The 20621-nt window shown below is 38.0% G+C and overlaps 1 protein-coding gene and 1 long non-coding RNA gene across 3 annotated transcripts in view; one reads left to right on the forward strand and one right to left on the reverse strand.

Annotated features, from left to right (window-relative positions):
* The first annotated feature begins 1046 nt into the window (after nucleotides 1-1046).
* Nucleotides 1047-20621, forward strand: part of rnf152 (ring finger protein 152) — a 40815-nt gene continuing 21240 nt past the window's right edge. Inside the window, exon 1 of one of the 2 annotated variants that reach the window (XM_028004770.1) lies at nucleotides 1047-1482. The gene's annotated coding sequence lies outside the window, so the exon portion shown is untranslated. The remainder of the gene's footprint in view (nucleotides 1483-20621) is intronic. The other variant, XM_028004769.1, reaches the window with a different exon arrangement.
* LOC114136648 (uncharacterized) lies at nucleotides 5906-7116 on the reverse strand. The gene is made up of 2 exons (XR_003593854.1): nucleotides 6724-7116; nucleotides 5906-6418 (listed from the first exon to the last, which is right to left on the reverse strand). It is a non-coding gene; the product is annotated as an uncharacterized LOC114136648 (long non-coding RNA).

Raw genomic sequence — 20621 nt, forward strand, 5'->3', positions numbered from 1 at the left:
AAATCCAAACCTCCTGCAGTAGCACTCAGAAGAACACAACGCCGACTGTTATAGTCTTAATCTCCTTGGAGGGATTTCACAATTATAATAATTTTCATACCAAGACTTATTCTTTTTGATATTAAAAGTTAATTTAAAGAGCAACGGAGTGAAAATACATTACAGAAACTTTTAATATTTCAAATTAAATTAGATTTGCCAACAAAACAAAAAGATAATTTAGCTTCTTATGCTGCAACATTACAGGAAATAAACCATTAAACAGAACTGACTTGTGTCTTAAGCTTTACTTATAATTTAATTTGTTGGATTTTTTAAGTTTCATTCTGTGTTAGTGTCTCGGACACCTGGTTCTAGTTTTTGAATTACCACACCTTCTTTTTGTCAGTTAATTTTTAAGGTAAACACTACCTCAGTTTTCCTTAAAATATGTTATTTTCTTACACTAACAGGTTGTTAATAAAGTATTTACACCTTTGCACTGAAGAAATTGTAATCTGTCTGTATTTTTATGTTTTTTAACAAACTGCATTTGTTTATTTCAAAAATCTACATCAAATATGACTATAATTTAACGCCTTGAAATTGGGCCTCTGTCTCTTTAAGAAGCTCCTGCTCTTTCTGAAACCCTGCCTTCAGGAAGTCATCCCAACATGGCTCCTCCACTGAGCCGCAGCTCCTATAATCAGCTCAGCAGTTCCACCTGGTGTTTGCTAATTGCTGCTGGCTAGTCTGAAGGAGCAGAGTGGGGGAGGAGCTTCATCTTGAAGGCGGGGCATTAAATAATCAAATCAACACTCCAGGAATGTTGTTTGTGAGGGAAGAACATTAGAAAATTATGTAAATTGAAAAAAAGAGTAAATTTTAAATAATAAAATTTCACTTTAATTTCACTTGTTTTTGTCTACAAATTTAAAAAATTTAATATTTCGGTGTATAAAAGATATATATGAGCGTCCGGCTTTGGATTGAGCGATCTTTTTGATTATATTGTAATTTGTTTGAATGCACCTGAATCAGTGCTGAAACCAGGTCATTGTTCATGGCTATTTTCAGATGTAAACCTTACATTTGAGCAGCCGGTGGGCAGCGAGACCCGCTCTGAAACATGCGGTACCACAACGCCCCATCAGGATGGACATTTCTTCCTTTTTCATCCAGCCTGCCAGCCTCCGGAGCGCAGCGGTGCAGCAGGGGTCCAGGCTGCCCGCCGGATCCGCTCTCGGCTCCGCCCGCTTCCTGTCTCCGTCCGCAGACGCGTTTTAGCGCATTAAACCCGGCGGCACAAACAGGAGGAGTGGAAGCAGTGGGAGGGCTCTCTGCTGTGTTGTTGTGATTTTTTTCTCCCCTATCCTCTCCTTGTGGGTGGAAAACACTGGTGAGGAGCCACGCCGCCCACTAAACAAGCCCAGACGCGCACCAACTGTTTCCCAACCCGGAGCGGAGCCCCGACACACGGCCGGCTGGACGGACCAGAGGACGGTGAGTGCCCTTGCGTTCACATTTTATCCTGAATCTCAACAAACAAGTTGTCTCTGCGTTGTTTTGCACCCAACCTGACATTTAGTGGCTTCGCCTGCAGACTTTCGCATGTGCATCCTGTTTCTTTGCTGTCACGCAGCGCGATGGTTACACTCCAGATATTAAGATGCATTGAGACGCAGTTTTAATCTCTTTGTTTCGTTGCGCTGTCACCTCCGGGTTGCTGTTTTCAGGTTCCTCATTCTCCTTTGACCACATTTCCACCCCGATTGTGGCTCTGATAAGCTTCATCTCTCTTCCGCCACTTTGCAGCCGCATTCCCCTTCTAAAACAATCAGCTTTTTGTTGTAAAATTGATTTAGATAGGTTATTTCTAATAAGTTTAAGGTTCAGGGAATATCTGCGATGCTGATCTTAAGATATAAAAGGTTATTTAATGTAAAATCAGTTCATATCTTGGTTTCTGGATCTTCTTCCTGATGTCCCTTTGACCCCTTTAACAGCTGCCGGACTCCAGCCAATATTTAAGACACTTTATTTTTCAGTCAGAGTAATTGGCTGCAGGATCCGTGTGTTCGGATGAGAGTTTGAGCCCATTTCGGTCCTTGTTCTACAAGCTGTAAACCTTTACTGCTTGGTGAGCACTTTTCCTCTTCCCTGGCTTTTCTTTGTGTCCCTCTGTGGAGGCGACAGTCAGCAGGTTGCTCTCTGTCAGATGGAGTAGTTGCTCGGTTGTTTGGACAAGATGTGCTGTTTAAAGATTGAGGTCAGTGGCGCAAAAAGTGCGGATGCGCTATATGCGACGAATAAGGGCGCCATGCTAGAGGGGGCGCCAAAATATGGCAGAATAATTATAGTTGGCATTTTCTGTATTTGTTCAATCCAGATACATAATTTGGCTTCAGATTTACGAATATCTCTTTATCCCTTCAACAGTGGGAATATTATACTTACCTCTTTGGCTTTTATGCCTTTTTTCATAAGTTTGTCTCAAATTTCAAGCTTTGCACAACCACAGAATTGAAGCTTAAGCAAATGTTTCTGCAAAATAGTTTAAATTTAATCAGGTTAGTTGGAGAGCATCTTCCAACAAGATTCTTTAAGTTTTGCCACAGAATTTCATATTGAATTTTGGTTTAGACTTTGACTAGGACATCTAACACATGAATATAATTGGATATGAACCATCTGTTTATCAGCTGTACCTCTGGCTGCATGTTTACTCTGTGTGTGTTGCTGGAAGGTGAATCTCCACCCCAATTTTAAGTCTTCTGCAGCCTGTTAGGGTTAATTCATACGAGGCTGGTTTAGTTTACTTTGCCCAAACTCCAGTCTGTTTTTCTGGAAAGTCCGGTTTGTTTGTGGAGGTGTGAACTCTGGTCCGCCCACGGTCTCGATTTGGTTGTTGTGAACTCTGATGTGGTTTGAATGCCTTTGTGAATGCCAGGCAGACCGGATTCTGTTTCAAACGCAGGAAGTGGACTACAGTGCAGGGCATTCTGGGTAAATACAATCAAAACATATGCTAGAGTCTAGCCCTAGGAGCAGAAATGGCTTGTGGTTTTTTACCAAACACAAAAGAAGAAATCCTCCAACCACTAAAATCTAGCTCTACTCCTTTTTTGTTTACATTTTGTTAAGAAGGAAGATGCACTCAGTGTCTTCTTTAGAGGTTTTCATGTTGTTTCCTTCAGTGGTTCTTGGTGCAGCGCCCCCACAGGCGAGGAGAGGAACAGGTTTTTCAAAGGGTGTTTTTGATTTGACTCAGTGCAGTGAGAAAACAAACTACAGCATCTGAAATGTAACAAATGTTGCAACTTTGGTCCCAAATCAAACTGAATCTACTTGGTTACCAGGTGGGAAAAAAATATTCTTACAGGATATTTGATCTTATCTTAATGTGGATGTGGTGTATTCAAATTAAGTGGCTGTATTAGTTTTATATGCAGGCTGCAAATTTTCATTCTGGTCTCGTCTGAGCAGACAACGTTCTTTTATATGTTTGCTGTAGCAAATTGTCAATCAGAATTTCATCTGCATTGTGTCTAATATTAATTTACAAACTTGTGAACTCTAGTTACTAAATAGGTCGTTTTAGCAATTTTACCTTGTTTTTTTTTCTTGTAAAAAGTGGTGATAAGACAATACATTTAGTAGTTTGCAATGAAAAGTATGAAAAGTTTTAAGGATCTAAAAAGGTCTGTAGAGCTTAATCATGATTAATCAATTATTGATAAAATTGTCAACTAATTTAGTAATCCATTAATCATTAACTGGACTTTACAGACTAAAAAAAGCATTTTTTCTGAAAGAACAACCCACTCAGACCAGTAAGTAATCCAAAACTGTACAAAAAGTATAAATATTTGGGATTTAAGATGAAAAAAATTATTTTAAAAACCTAGTTTTAACTTCACATTTTTGAAATTCAGTAAAAAACAAATTACCTATTAGGCACCTATTCAACAGTACGGCATATTCATGTTAGGAGGATTTTTTAGCTGCATCATTTGCTATCAAGCATTCACCGAAGGAATTCTGGTTTTTTTGCAACAAAATGTTTCTTTTCTTATTTAAAAATAATAGATTTACTTGTTTAGTTGCATCTTTTAATGTATTCCTAATGCTGCATAAAAAAGGCGTGAGTGGTTAAGTGAAAAACCAGCAGAATGCGCCCATTTTCTATCCGATTAATTGTCAGAATAATCGATTAATTGTTAGTCATAAGGTGTTTTTGTAAAGAAATGCAACATTTAAGCTCCAACATCAGGCTAATAAAGAAGCTAATGTACTGAATTTTCTTTTAAAGTCTTTTGTTGTCTGGCTCTTTGCTGCGTTTCTCTCAGTTGGACCTAATTGATTCCGCTTCACATCAACACCATTTACCTGCTTCAGTACTCTGTTATCGACAATCAATAATCTATAGGAGAAATCTGCTGCTACACACAGAGTCTTTGTTTCCAAATGAACTTCCTAATTTTTCTTAACATCATGATTCTGCTAGAAAACACAAGCAACATGCAGTAGATGTATGTATATTTTTGCAAACCTCATCCAGGCTCTTCCTTTATTTTTATGTCAGTCTTGGAAACGCTGCTGATTATGCAGATCTATAGGATTCTGAACCCTCCGGAGGAATATGTCACTTAATATCGCCCACACTTAAAGGTATTTGCTTTATCTCACTGCTGCCTGACTTGTGTGAGGAGCCAGAGGATATAAAGGCAAAAATTGCCTTTAAATTTCATTAAGGAGCCGAGTTGAAGATGCATTCGCTGCTTTAAATCTCTCCCACTGAGGTTAACCTGTCCTGGCATCTCACCCACCTGTGTTTCTGTTTTTGTTAGTTTTCTGTCTCTGTTGGATAATGAGGAAGATTCAGTTTTACTGTGGTAGAAAAAAAAAACAAGATTTTGACTTCAAAAATTGTATTACACTGAAAAATATATTACTTTTTAATCAGATTAATCGTCACTAATCGATTATTCAAATAATCATCAACTAACGATTAATCGCTAACTGAGGTGTTCAGACTCAAAAAATGCTATTTGTTCAACAAACAACATATTCAGAGCAACAGTTAAGCCAAAAATGTACAAAAATACATACATTTAGTGATAAAAAATCATTCTTTGTATGTGAATCTGTTCACATTTAACAAGATAAATAAAAAATAAGCAGAATGTTGCAATTTTTTACTCTGATTCATCGATTACTCTGACGATTAATTGACTAACAATTAGAATAATAAATTACTAAAATGATTGTGGGCTGCAGATCTTTTACAGTTTTTTTTCATTTTAAGCCTATTTACAATCCATTTGAAGTTGAAGTTTAATGTAATGTTATGAAAATGGTTAGCGTGTAAAGCTAATAACAGTGAATTATTGTTGAAACAGGGATGCATCAGTACAATCCACTCAGAAATGACAACAGGCATGTCAGCAAAAGTTTTTTCTAACGTTTAGGCCGTCCGTTCACACGGATGTGGCGTCTTGGGAGACCAGAAGTTCTACGTATTAATTGTCATTGAAGATTGAAAAATAAAGGAGTAAATTTCCACCAAAAAAGTCTCAGAAATGTTGAGATTTATCTCAGAAAAGTTGTAGAAAAAACTGAACTATTTTGAGGTCGTAAAGTCAAAACATTTTCAACTTTTGGAAATTTTCTGAGTTTCAAAATTAGAATATTTTTTAACTTTTGGAGCTCAGTGATTTCCAAGTTGTTTCTGGAAATTTTCTGACATTAATCTAAAAATTAATGCTCCCTGTTTTTGTCAATTGGTGACTGTGTGGTGTGTTCTATGATTTTGTATTTTTATGATTTAATGCACTTTGAACTGCCTTGTTGCTGAAATGTGCTACACAAATACACTTGATTGATTGATTGAATGGCTCTAATACACCATCGTATGAAACACAACCAGACTCATCAATTCTTTATTTTGCAACCATGTCATTGTAAATCTGGGATTTCAGTTTTACATTACCACTACATTGTCGTTGTCTGGCAGCGCTACAGCGCCACCAATTGATGTGGCGGACCTTCTACACCATTTGAGTGCATTTTTAGTTAAAACCGCGTTTGTTTCTGTGTGAACAAAAGCTGCAGGAAGGTTTTTTGATGTCTGATTTCCAGTTGAATTTGTCCAGATTTAGTTTCTGCCTTCTGCTGCTCGTTGCGTTAACCTTTCTGGGTCCTTCAGTCCGCTCCTCCTTACTCGCCATACATCATTTCCTGCTTTACTCTCTCCCTGTTTTACAGAAGTCCTCCTCCTCCTCCTCCCCCTCTTCCTCCTCAGTCTCCTTCATTAATTTCTCCTCTCCCAGGATGCTGGCAGGTCCACTTCCACCTTCCTCTGGTGATTCATTTGCATCTCGGCTCCACACGGCTGCCCAAGTGTTTTCTGGGAGTCAGGTGGCTAATTGGTTCCCATCTGTTGGGAGAAAACGGCCTTTATGGTTTCTTGGGTGATTTCTGTCAAGAGTTTTTAGCATATTGATTGAGTTTGTTTCCTCTCTACCCAGATTTAATCCCAATTCTCCCTGGAGTGTTTATCTTTTTTCCTGTTTCAGTTAAAGGTCTGAACATCTTACACTCTTGTCCCTAGTGGGGTCGGGAAAGGTTTGGACATTTCTTGGCTATTTTACAGCATCTTAAGTCTTTGTTTCTCTTATCTAAGTTGTTGCTTGTGTGTTTTTATGGTTGTTTTGAGCTTACAAGAGCATAAAAGACACGTACCTTCCCTCCGCTGTGTTTAATAATTTCCCCATCCTTATCTGCGCTGTGAGTTTCGCTCTGTGTGAAGATAAGGTTCAGAGAAGGAAGTTGTTGAGTCTCGCTCAAACCCAGCAGACCAAAACAGGAAGTGACAGGAAACCCTGAGTCGGTGCATGTGCAGCAGACAGCCAGTCAGACTGACTAGAGACAAATTCTCACGACGGATGTTATATGAGAAAGTCAATATTTACAGTGTTGACTGTTAGCTTTGAAGAACAATACATGCTTGTTGAAAATTTTTATATTTTGCCATGTCACAGCATTAACTGTCGGTGTGTGCTTTATGCTAGAGTGGTGGAGGATCGATTAATCGATTAATCGGATAAAAAAATTGGCCTTTTTAAAAACAATATTAGAAATGCATAAAAGTATGCTAATAAACAAATGATTTAATTCTGTATTTAAATAACTTTATTGCCTAAAATGCAATCATGTAGCACTCGTTTAGTAAATCTGAACAAGGTGAAGCTTTAACTGCTTTGCAAGGAGATTTGGGTGAAACATATTTACAGACAAAAGTGTTTTTATCTTAAATGTAAAATGTAAATGCTTTCAATTTCTCCCACTGAGGTTAACCTGTCCTGGCATCTCACCCACCTGTGTTTCTGTTTTTGTTAGTTTTCTGTCTCTATTGGATTATGAGGAAGATTCAGTCTTATTGTGGTAGAAGAAAACAAGATTTTGACTCAATCAGATTAATCGTGATTAATAGATTGTTGACGTAATCGTCAACTAATTTAGCTACTGATTAATCGTTAACTGGGATACACAGACTCAAAAAAGGCAATTTTCTAAAAGACCAACATATTGAAAGCAGTAATTAAGCCAAAACTGCATCAAAATTACAGACATTTTGCATTTAAAATAAGAATCATTTCTTTGTCTGTAAATCTGTTCTACCCAGAACTCATAAGGTGACATGTTTAGCTTCAAATGGTTCAAATTCTGTAAATGCAAAATATATATTTTTCTTTAGCGTTTGGCTACTGCTCTGACTATGTTGTTTTTTCAGAGTCTGTTAACAATTAATCGATTACTAAATTAGTTGACGATTAATCGTTTCAGTCGTTTCTGCAGGCAGCTTTGCTCACTACTATTCAGCTGGCTTTTAATAACTTTGGTTAAAAAGTTCATTTTTGTTGTTGCAGTTTTCCAGTTTTTATGGAATAATTGTATTAATTTTCCACAACAGAACAACACTAAAGGTACCAGTAATATATTTTTTAAAGGTTTTATTTTACATTATTTTCCACAAATGTCAACATCCGATAAGAAAAACGGTGTTTATTTTGTCGTTCAGATTAAAAAAGCACATTTTTAAATCCGTGTTTAAAATAATAAACACAATAATAGAGGAAGAACACATTCTAAAAGATCAATAAATGTTACATTTTAATGAGTGTTTAGCCCTGGAACTGGACGATATTTTAAATATCCAGAATAAATAAACAAAGCAAACTAATAAAACTAATAAAATGAATTATAAAGTATCTGCAAATGAAACTGTTTTGCCTAAAAAAGGCTAGTTGAGACCAAAACACCAGACTGAAGAGTTTTATTATCCAGTTTTTGATTGGGAAAAGAGAAACGATAAATCACACAAATAGAAATTATTGAGTTTGTTTAAATTTATCATTCAATTAATCAATTAATTGATTTATTGTGACAGGCTGAACTGAAACAGACAAAATCAAACTAACAAACCTTACAAATGGAAAGAAAGTGCAATTAGGAATTTTAAATATAATGCAAAACAAATAATAAAACATAGAATCAGACTGTCGATATCAGGACCGATACAGATATTGATTTGATTTTGGATCGGTTCATTTCTAAATTCACGACATTTGTACTAGAAACTCAAATTACTTGTTCAGATTTTGTTCTTTTGTAATGTAACGTCTTTGTTCAGCTTTACATTCCCAGCTTCTCTCCTCTAACGGATTGTGAAAGCAAGGTAAATGATTTGCCTCCGACAATACGCCACGCATTAGCCCTCACCATTCGTCACTGTTTACAATCCACCCAGCAAGCGGAAAATAACGGCATCCATCATCAGCAGAGACGCTTCCCTCTAAACAACAGGGCCACCGGGAGCGACGGTGATGGATTCAGATTGGATCCTTTTCAGGAATTCCTCGTCGCAGGTTCCCTGCGTTCATCAGAAACAGAGTCATTAAGGCCCGATAAATGGGGCTCTGCATATTCGCGCGGGACATTTAGGATTACGGAGGCTGGATGGAGAGACGGAGAGCAGTAACGAGAAAACAGCAGCAACAAATCCCCCGTATGAAGACACTGGAAGTGGTAACTGCCTTTCAGAGGCTGTTAGGTGGAGTTTTACAGAAAGTGTCTCAGTTTTTGAGAGTTTTTTTCTGCCACTATAAACCTCGTCTTTACCTTATTGTTCCGCGTTTCTGTCTCTCTCTCTTGGGAAATTAAATCCATCCAAGTAGTAATGCAGCGCTGAGTTTCAGTCTCTCTGTGTGGACCACAGCAGGTCAGCTGGACAGCACAAATATTTTTTTGCAAATAAAAACCTGAAAAGTGTGGCATGCATTTGAACAAATACTTTGTGGAATCACCTTTCACTGTAGTTGTAACTGCCAGATTTTCAGTGATTTTTAAAAAATCTTACTTTGTTTTTCTATGCAAAAACAGAAAATATTAAATATATACCAAGTGTTTTTGTTTAGTTTCTAGTGCAAATATCTTCATACTCTTGAAATAAGACCAAACTAACTTTTCAGAACTGCGACAGACTGGCGACCTGTCCAGGGTGTACCCCGCCTCTCGCCCGGAACGTAGCTGGAGATGGGCACCAGCAACCCTCCCGACCCCATTAGGGACAAGGGTGAACAGAAAATGGATGGATGGATGGATGGATAACTTTTCAGAAAGATGTAGGAGCTTGTTTTTAGTAAATTATTTCTTAATATTGATACATAAAATGCTAGTTCCATTGGCAGATTATTTAATGTATAACAATAAATTTCCCCATGTTATAAGTGAAATAATCTGCCAGTTTAAATCATTTTAAAGGAATTATTTACTTAAGCAAAGAAGGCGATTCTGTTTGCGGTTACCATGGAGTGATTTAGTAAGGCATTCATAAACGTTTCCCAAAATGTCGGAGCGAAGGCGGCGCTTCCAGAGTTACAGTCTAATGATCCGGGGATGATTGACGATCGGTTTGAAGGTGTGTGTCGCTAAGCAGCGGGATCAGGTGATGATCCATGGGATTTATATCTGAGCCAGGTGTGAACTCTGATTGATGTTTGGTATTTCAGACTGCGTTAGAAAACCTGTGAAGGTCTTTATCATACAACATGGCCCTGCAGTCGTTCACTTGACCTCTTAACCTTTAATGGTCTGCAGTCAAACACTCACCACTTAGCTTTGCTTTATAGGTCTCAGCAAATTCTGACCATCTGTTTCATGGTTTAGAGAAAAGTTCATCTTCCTCCTCATGTCGCAGTTTGATCGGGCATCAACTAGACACCTGACCCACTTATCTTTTATTCCAACATCTGGAGCTGTCTGCCTCGCCTCAGCAGCGCACACAGGCCTTCATTATTTATCACGACTTCCCACAGTCGGTTACAGCTGCTCTTCATGAAATCATCAGAGAAAATGACTGCCGCCGCCGTCTCCGCCGCCGCAGCAGCAGCACATCACGGCTTTATGGAAGCGTTCAAACACTTTTTCATAATCGTTTGATCCGTATCGGATGATGGCATATTAGGGCTGCTGTAGACGGAAAACAAAACAATGGGGTAAATTTCCATTAAAAAAAAATCTTACATTTGAGATTAATCCCAGAGATGTTCAGGAAAAACATGGAAATTTCAGAGTCTAAAAAATCGGAATTTCCCAAGAAGAAAAAATCCTCAAATTTTGAAATTATCAGTAATTTTCTAGAAAAAACAGGGAAATTCCTGAGAACAAAGTTGGAAATTTGCAAAACAAATCCTAAATTTAAGGATTCATCTCAGAAATTTTATAGAAAAACGTTCTCAGAAAAGATTGGAATTGGGTTTCTGAGGAAAAATGATTGGATTTGGGTTGCACTTCCCTGTTGTAGCCCAAGTTACATAATCTGACCCATAACTAACAGATGGGATTATTTTGGTGAAAACGGCTCTGGAGTTTCATTCTTGATGCTAGCTAGCTGGCGGCGCTGGAGCTCTCCATTATCCACTCACTATATTAAAAACTTTACTCCTAACAGTGTGTTGCCTGAAAAAACTCTCTTTATGGTTAAAGTTTAGAAAACTGGCTGAAAATACACTCTTTCATATATAGTTTTATTTGATAGATATTACTGATTCTTCCATACCCGTTTGGCTGTTAGCCTGTGAATCCATTACAAAATTGATCCATTTATTTTCAGCAAAAACATGCAGCTACAAATCCCTGTAATGACCTCAGCATTGCAGCCTGATAACAATGGTGAACTAGAACAATCCCAACTCTATTAACAACACCGACTTATTTTTTTTACTGAACCAATGCCTCTTCTACTCAAAGCTGAACATTATGTCCCAGTAAGGAGATTTGCATTAAATTGTGGTTATGTCACAGTGGAAAGAGTGGTGGAAATCATTGGTATATATTTCAGGATGAGCTCAGCTTTTCTGAGAGGACGTTTTGTAGAAAAGTATGAGTCACAACACACCTGCTGTCACAGCCGCCGCTTCATTTCCAGCGTTGGAGAGCAGGAACCCAGAGGGGTGTGGTGTGACGGAGGCGAGCAGCAGCAAGGTGGAAGTGAGGATGAGTAATCAGGAAAAGTTTAGACGAAGGGCAGATGAAAGGCAGACAAGCTCTTTGACTTTTATTTAAATTTATTTGAAGCACAGCATAAAATCTGAATATCTGGATGCCTTAAATTTAAAAACATGTCAAGTTTTCTGATGGTTTTGAGATGGTCATCTTTGGTATTTGGAAATGCTATTCTTTGTACAGAATTGTCTATTTTTGCTTTTTACTTTTGTATTTTGGTTCAATCTGGTCAATAATGTATATATTTTCTGTCTGAATATCAGTTATTTTTGTTTTGTGTATGTTTTTTATTTGCTAAAGATATTTGGAATATTATGTTTTTGTGTATTATGTTGCTATAAAGCTAGCTAGCTAGCTTTATAGCAACTAGCTATAAAGGAACGAATGCCTTGTTTCTATCTAGATAGCTACTTTGTTACTAGGTAGCTAGCTAGCTAGCTTTGTTGCTAGCTAGATAACTAGTTTTGTTGCTCCGTAGATAGCTAGCTAGTCTTGTTGCTAATTTTGTTGCTAGCTGGATTACTAGATAGCTTTGTTGCTAGCTAGCTAGTTTGCTTTGTTTCTGTCTAGATAGCTAGTTTTGCTGATAGGTAGACAGCTGGGCATGTTGCTAGTTTGTTACTAACTAGATTACTAGTTTTGTTGCTAGCTAACTGGCTAAAAGTAATAGTTCAGATTATTTGACGTATTACAAAATATTTTTCCCATGTTATGAGTGAAATGATCGGCCAGTGGAACGAGTATTTTTTCATCAATATTATGGAATTATTGACTTGAAACAAACTGAAAGGCTACTTTTAAGTTAGTTTTTCTTATTTTGTAGTGCACTAATATATTTTCACTAGAAACTAGAACAAAAATAGTTTTTTTGAAATCTATGTTTTTGTTTTTAACTTTTCTTGTTTGGTATTTTTGTGTTTCTGGTACGTCTATAAATCTGACGCATAAACTACATCCGCTAAGATCAATGGACGACAAAACCACTTTGGCCCTTTGGGGGTTAATTTTTGCTTCAAAACAGATTGGATTGGATTGGATGCTGGAAAAGACTATTGTTGTGTTCAAGTTGTGCTAAAAGGAGTTAGCTTATCAGGAAAGCTAGTCAAGCCTAAAATAGCATCTCAATGCTACCATGCAGCATCAGCACATACAATATATCTATTTATTCAATAATTTAGTAGGAGAAAGTCTTTTATTTTGTCAACATTGTCACAAAATGTGTGATTACTTATAGACACTATTCTTATATTAATGTTTATCAGTGCCGTTGTTCTCTTCCCTTTTACCACTTATCTTTTATTTCACCACTTCATATTTCCATCCGGATCTTTGTGAGCTTCGTCCATTTGCACTATAATAAAGACGTAGTGTCTCTGGATTTACCGCCGCTCAGCGCTGCCAGTGATTCTGTCAGATTTACACACTTGGCATTCGTTCCACAGATCATTGCTGGACATAAAACAAGCGATGGGCACCGAGGATGTAAGAGGAGAAGGTGTTAAGATGAATAATTTTTCTGTTACATTTTCATCCTGTACTTGATTGCTGCATGTATAGCAGATTTAAAAAGCAGTTTTTCCTTCAGTTGTGTGTCTTTTTCAGCACTGATGAGGGTTTTCTGACTTTACCTTTGTTGTTTTTGCTCTACTTGGTATTTGGTCTGAATCAGCACACCACCAGGATGACAAACTGGGCCGTGCTGCGTCCCCTTCTGCTACACTAGGCGCTGTCTCGCCAAGCACCTTGCTGGCGGGGAGGTTGAGGGCAGCATGTGGCACCAGTTGACCTCTTTGAGACGCTTTAATTAACCCACACACAAAGAGAAACACACAGATTCAGCTACATGTGGACGGCAGAAAACAAGGACGCAGTGACATGAAAAACTGGGCCGATATCCGATATTCTTTTATTGAGTATTGTAGGGCTTAGCAACAAATCGATTTCATAGTTCAGAGTGATGCCAGCGCAACCAGGGAATTCTGATTTTTTTTTTCCAGAAATTTTATTAGAATTTAGATTTTTCAGAATTCTGTCTCTTTTCTCAGAATTTTGAGAAAAAAGTCAAAATTCTTTATTTTTTGACCCTAAGCCATTCCCATGCATAAAGCTACAATAGTAGAGTAACGTGAGAATAAAGGTGTAATATCAGGAGAATGAAGTTTGAACATAAAATTTGAACATAAAAAAATTAAAGACTGTTTTAGTTAAAATTACTTTTTTTTCTTGTAATTTTAAGACGTTCTTTTTATGTGTTTCTCTTGATTGAAGTGAACCAACAACTAATTGGATAAAACGTACAGCTAATGTTGTCATTCATCAACATTTCCATCTGTTTCTCCACATTAAGACGTCACTGTTTGGTGTTTATCTTCGGTATTTGATGTTCCGCCCCTCCTCGTTCCTGTTTGCAGCTTTTCTCAAACCCCCCCGTTTGCTTGAAGGACTTTTCAGCTGTTTGCTGAGCTCTAATGAATCCATGCAGAGCATAATCCTCAGATCTGGATCTGAGGCACATTTCACATCCACATCAAACCCAGTTGTCTAAGTTCTAAACTTTTCATTGATGTCTCGTACTTTGCTGTAAACGCCGTCTTGTCCGTCTCTTTGGGAGTTCCTCCACTTCCTCGTTCGTCTTTGTCTTAATGGGACAGCTGATTGTTTTCCTCCTTGTGAGCATGTTTCCACACAATTTGAATTAATTGGATTGTAAATTGATCCCACTTTGGAGCTCAGACCCTGGAAGCCGGAGCATCGGCTGCATACAGCAGTTTAATCTGAATGCTAAATGTTATTAAAAGCCTCCACTGCTTCCTCTGTGTAGGACAGTGTGTACCTGGTAATGAGAAAAGAGCCCCACGGGCCTGTTGCACTCATTGTGCGCCAGCATAGTATAATTCAGTAATTAATTGCTTTAGTGCCTGGATGGCGCTGTAATAGTTGGGAGATAAATAACACGACCTGCTGGTTCTGGGTCCATACGAAGATTTCCGAACCTAAAAGGAAAGAAGCGGGACGAGGAGACAGACTGTAATGTTTTCATAATGAGAAGAAAACCTGCAGGCCAGTGATGCACAAATTCAGTTTGAAATAAATCACTGTCTGAATTTAAGTTCAAAGATTATTTGCGTTATTGATCAGTTTTTTCTTTTGCCTGAAATCCTTTCGTGCCAACTGGAGAGAAAATCCGGAAAAGAAGAATTGGTAAACACACATATGACGACTCAGCGAAAAATTGGCAATATCTCTATTACAACTGAAACGATTAATCTGATTAATTATGATTAATCGATTATTTAAATAATTGTAAACTACTTTAGTAATCAATTAATTATCAGATTAGTCAAATAAAGACTAAACCAACTTAAAAGTAACATTTTAGCAAGATATAGGAGTTTTTTTAGGTTAATAATTCCTTAATATTGATAAAAAGTTCTAGTTTCACTGGCTGATTATTTCATTGATTAAATGGGAAAAATGTCTTATAAGTAGAAATAATCTGCCAGTGTTTTTCATCAATATTAAGACATTATTGACTTAAAACAAGCTCATATTTTTGGCTAAAAAGTTGCTTGTAAGTTAGTTGTCTTATTCCAAGTGTACTAAGATATTTGCACTAAACCGAACCAAAGTATTTGGTCAGATTTTGTGTTTTTGCAGTGAAGTGGTAGTGAGTTTCCACCTTCTCTCTCCCAATAAGTTGCCTGAGAAAAACAAGCAAAGCCAGGAAAGTGAGTCATGACGCCCCTACAGACCGGCCAAACGCCAAGTAACTGTTTCTATCGGACAAAACAACGACCCGTCTTCGGTCATAACAGGATGCAATGATGGCCGACTCCATTCAGGTCCCAAACCTGGACAGTCTGTGCCAAGAACTCCTGGAAACCTGTTGCTATTGTTCTGCTTCCCAGGCTGATGGATGTCAGTAACTTTTCTCATTTGTTCTACAGAAATGATGAGTTGGGGCATTTTTAGATCTTTTAGCCTGCTTCGTGTTTTCAGACAGGTTCTGTTTGAGGGTTTTCTTGATTTTCCAGATCTGGCACTGGGCTATGGGTGCTGAAATTGAATCAAAAACAGTGTTGAGTACTATTTTTCTACTCACTCGGGTTATCTTTCACTAACGTTAGGATTTTTTTTTTTAAAGGGGACCTGTTATTCAAAATGTATATTTTGCACATTTTTGTATTTCCCTTGGAGTTTCTATTGTTTCTAAAAATAGCTCAAGTACTTAAAAACGTTTTTTTTGACAAAACTTTTATGCTTTTTGCTGCCATTATCTAGTTACTTCTGCACCGTTACCTAGCAACACCAGCCAAGGACTGCCCGGTTACCTAGCAACCAGAGTTCCAGCACGTTTGGTCAGCTGGTTTTATGTGCTGTGCAATGGCCACTGGAAGAGAAAAATGTTTCGCTGAAGACTTGGCACCCAGAAACCACTTGCTGCATTTTTGTTGGTTGTGCAGCAGGTTCCACTTCTACTTTTCAAAGATGTAGGGTTGTATAATTGCGCATCTATTTGCAGCTGTTTTCATGCATGAGTGTAAACATTAAGTTCATTCTGAAATCAACTGACTGAAATCTTATCTAAGGATGACTTTATGCAAATAATGTAACAGACATGTTTTGTATAGACCATAGACCAATCCTAAACTGGTCAAGGAAGCACAATAGGTCACAGTTAAATCTAAGACAGTTATCAGCTGGAGTGCGCAGGTGATGTTTTGAATTATTTGCAGGTGTTTCGTTTTTTCTTCTTTCTTTTTTTGTTGCTACTTTGCCATTTCTCTTTGAGACTCCTGATAACCCTTTAATTTTGTCGCACTGGTACATTTTCAGGTCCGCGCCGTATCTGAATTTGCTCTGACAGAATTTTAAATGTCACCCGTCTGAATCCTGCTCTCCCATTGTGCATCTCTATTCTGCTCCGCCCGCCTGCCGTGCTTCCACAGAGGCGGCTCTGCGGAGCGGCGGACGCTCCTCACAATGGAGATGACAGGATAAAAAGAGAAAGAGAGGGGCGAAGAATGAGTGAAGAGGCAGAGGAGAATGGGAGGAGATGTGAAAAGGCCATGGAAGGAGGATAAGCCGCCGTGTCTCTGTTGTCTTGACATTTCTCTCTGTCTCCCCTGAGAATGAAAACCCAGATATAAATGTTCCAGACTGATGATGGAGTAGGGGAGGAGGAAGAGGCAGAAAGGTGGGACTGCATCAGTTTTAGTTGAAGTTGTCGCTGCACGATCCGTTTTAATACGTAGTTCTCATGTGACATCACACTTCCAGGAACTTTGTAGCTGACAGCCATCTTGGTAGGTATCTGTAACTGTCATGACAGTTGCTATGGGGTTGCTATGACAACAATAAACAATCCACATCCTGGTCTGATAGTTTTGTTGATATAACTTTCTCTTGCACTTCGGTCAAGAGTTTCAATATCAGTTTAATTTTTTTGGTCCCGAAGTCAAGGTTCATCTGCGCTTGCCTACCAAGATGGCGGTTCAACAGTGTGGATCACTTCCTATTAAGACAAAGTATTGAAATACTTCCAGGGAGGGCTATTTTTTTTTTATTTTGTGGGTCGTTATTGCAAAAATAGTGTATGATTTAAAAAGAATAACAAGAAAAAAGATTAAAACGGTTTTAACGCATTTTGCTAGACTGCTAAATATTTAGATTGTAAACAAAGTATTTAATTTTGAGCTTAATATTTGGTCTCAAACTAGACATTTATATCTAGATGTTCAGATTTCTAACAACATATTTTTATTTGAAGTTAAATATTTAACTCTAAATTAGATATTTATTTTGCTAACTAAATATTTAGTTCCTAACATCAAAATTTCAAACTAAATATTTAGTTTGAAAGAATTCAATACAAAAACTAAATATGTAGCTTTCTAACTAAATATTTAATTTGGAAGTAAAATATTTAGTTTACAAACTAAATCTTTAGCTCTAATTTAGACATTTCATTTCCTAGCTGTAGTTCCGAACTAAATGTTTATTTTTGCAAATTAAAATTACATTTTCAAACTAAATATTTAGCAATCAAACTAAATATATAGCTTTCTAACTAAATATTTAATTTGAAAGCGAAATATTTCAAATATTTTGCTCCAAATTAAATATTTATTTTGAAACTGTGGCATGTATAAATATATGAATAACATTTTAAAAATATGACTTTAAAAAATAAACACCCACTGTTTTTATGACGAACTGTTTAAAGCAAGTTATTGCTACAAATTGTTTTTTTTTCTGTTTACCTTTATGGACATTATACGTCTGGAGAAGGTCAAGCAGTGACTCAAAGACATGAATATTGAATTATTGAATATTATATTTATGTCTAGCAGTGAAAGATGTAATTAAAGGGTTACGGTGTCAGCGGTTTGCACCGGACTAATTTGTTTAGGAAGCGCTGTATCCGCCGCTGACGTCGTGACTCTGTTGTGGCGGCAGCTGTTGCCGGTCGCCATGGCAACAGGAGGGTCCCACAGGTGTCCGCGTTAATATCCGAGCGCTCCTGGAGTGAACCGCATTTATATTCAGCAGTTTGCAGCAGGTGCTGTTTATCCACACAGCGGAGCGGGACGCTCACCTGCTGGATGGCGCAGGAAGTCGGGCGGCCGTCCGCAGCAGGTGACTTCCTGCTTCGTTTTAAATTACCGCTCTGCTGATGAAGGATGGGGCTGACCTTTACCGCCCGCGGTCCGCCGGGACAGAAGTTACTCCGCCTTTTTGTTGTATTTAAGCTGTGGCCGCATTTTGAAGAGTTCCTGCGTTCCGGAAAAGTCTGGAAGGAAATTGAAGTTCTGCTCAGGTCGGGATGGGAAGAGGAAAGCAAGAGAGAAAGAAAATGTTTAGATTTTAACATCCATCCATCCATCCATCCATCCATCCATCCACCCGTTCGTCCTCCATCTTTAAATCCATTCATCCATCCATCTTTAAATCCATCCATCCATCCGTCCATCCATCTTTAAATCCCTCCATCCATCCATCCATCCATCCATCCATCCATCTATCCATCTGTCCATCTTTAAATCCATCCGTCTATCCATCCATTCGTCCTCCATCCATCCATCCATCCATCCATCCATCCATCCATCCATCCATCCATCCATCCATCCATCTATCCGTCTGTCCATCCATCCATCCATCCATCCATCCATCTATCCATCTGTCCATCTTTAAATCCATCCGTCTATCCATCCATTCGTCCTCCATCCATCCATCCGTCTGTCCATCCATCCATCCATCCATCCATCCATCCATCCATCCATCCATCCATCCATCCATCCATCCATCTTTAAATCCATCCATCCTGATGTTTTATCATTTCTATGCTGAAGACATTCATTTCTCCTCTTCTTTCCATTCAGCTGAATATTGTGAGTTTTCCTCGTTGATGAACAGTTTTGGTGGGTTGAATTAATGTTCCTCTGATTTCAGTCTGAACTGTCGTCCTAACGGCTGAAGCCTTTTGACCTAATTTAGGTTGGAACAGTTTTTTCCTCTTCCTGCCTTTTCAAGCAGCAGATTTATCTTCTTTGCCTTCTTTCTGTCCTAATGTGTGGATTTAAAGTGGACCTAAATGCAGCAGGCAGACGTGTTTTTGTGGATTTTAATAAAAGAATGAAAAGAAATTCATGGAGATCACAGGGAGCCAGAGCAGAGCAAAAAAATCACAGGAAGCAGGGCATTGGGAGCGTATACAGCGTAGGGTACTAACTAATTACATTTATGTAACTTTTTTGAAAAAATTTACTTTTAGATTTATAAACATTTTATTTTACCTGGTTTTATTTTTTTCCTACTTATATGAATTATTGTAATTTTTGTCCTTAAAATTCCAAAATTTCTACTTAACTGTATATTTTGGTCCATCTGATGATGTAATTTTTAAATCTTAAGTATTTGATCAGTTGCTCAGTAACTGAGTAGACTTTTCACCAAATATATTTTTACTCTTACGGCTAATTTTTGCTTTTACTTGAGTAAAACTTTTAGGTTCTCTGCCCACCTCTGGAATCCAACACTAGAGAATAACTATGGATCATAATTAAACTAGAGGAACAAAGAATAACTAGAGACGAGAAATGAACATAATAAACTAGAATCACTGCAAAGTAAGAAAATAAACACAGGAGTACTAAATGAACAAACCTCCAACCAACTCCAGAACCGAACACTTTAAGATTTTACTGAAGGTTATCAAACCTCTTTCCAGATCAGTCTAGAAGAAATCTGTCCAGTTTACTATAAGTGGAAAAACTTCCATTCCTCCCTCTTATTATTTAGCCTCTTTGCAGCGTTTAGCGCAGCAGCTGCGCTGTGTCAGACTGCTGCTTTTGGGATTGGTTTTCTCTGCGTGGCACTCAATAAGCAGTACAGCTTTATCTGCATCCAGAGGCCAAACCTCAGCGTGTTTTGGGACCGGTCCTGCAGCTCTGCCTCCACCCGGACAGCCGCTGATAATCTCCACTCCTCAGGTGGCCCGGCTGAAGCTGCCGGATCAAAACAAGCCCCCCTCCTCGCTTCCATTCTCACTTTGCTCGCCGAATAAACGATGTTCCGCTTTGATGCTTTAAAAAAGAAACTCCAGATGGTGAGCAGTCGATAACCAGGGAAGGTGGCCATGGATTTTACAATCAATCTATAAATTGTTTTGATCATTTTCCTCAGATTTTTTTTCAGGATTTCCAGCCCTGTCGCAATAAATCAGTTAATCACTTGATAAATTAAAACAAGCTCAATAATTATTTAAAGGTGACCTGTTATGCTATACAAAACACGTTCAGCACATTTTTTGCACAAAATCATTCATAGATAATGAGATTTTAGTCTATTTTTATCTCCTGTCAGAATTGGCTGTTTTAGAGTCTTAAAAGTGAAAACAAATAAATAAAGTGGATTTAAAGTGACAGTAGTCACTGGCCCACACCCACTAACTCAATGTTTACACTCGCATGTGAAAATGGCTGCAAACAGATACGTAATTATACAACCATACATCTTTGAAAAGCAGAACTGGAGCCTCCAAAATGCAGCAAATGGTTTCTTAACTCTTATGT

This window comes from Xiphophorus couchianus, chromosome 21 (genome assembly GCF_001444195.1).
Source record: "Xiphophorus couchianus chromosome 21, X_couchianus-1.0, whole genome shotgun sequence".
In the NCBI taxonomy this organism is placed as follows: domain Eukaryota; kingdom Metazoa; phylum Chordata; class Actinopteri; order Cyprinodontiformes; family Poeciliidae; genus Xiphophorus; species Xiphophorus couchianus.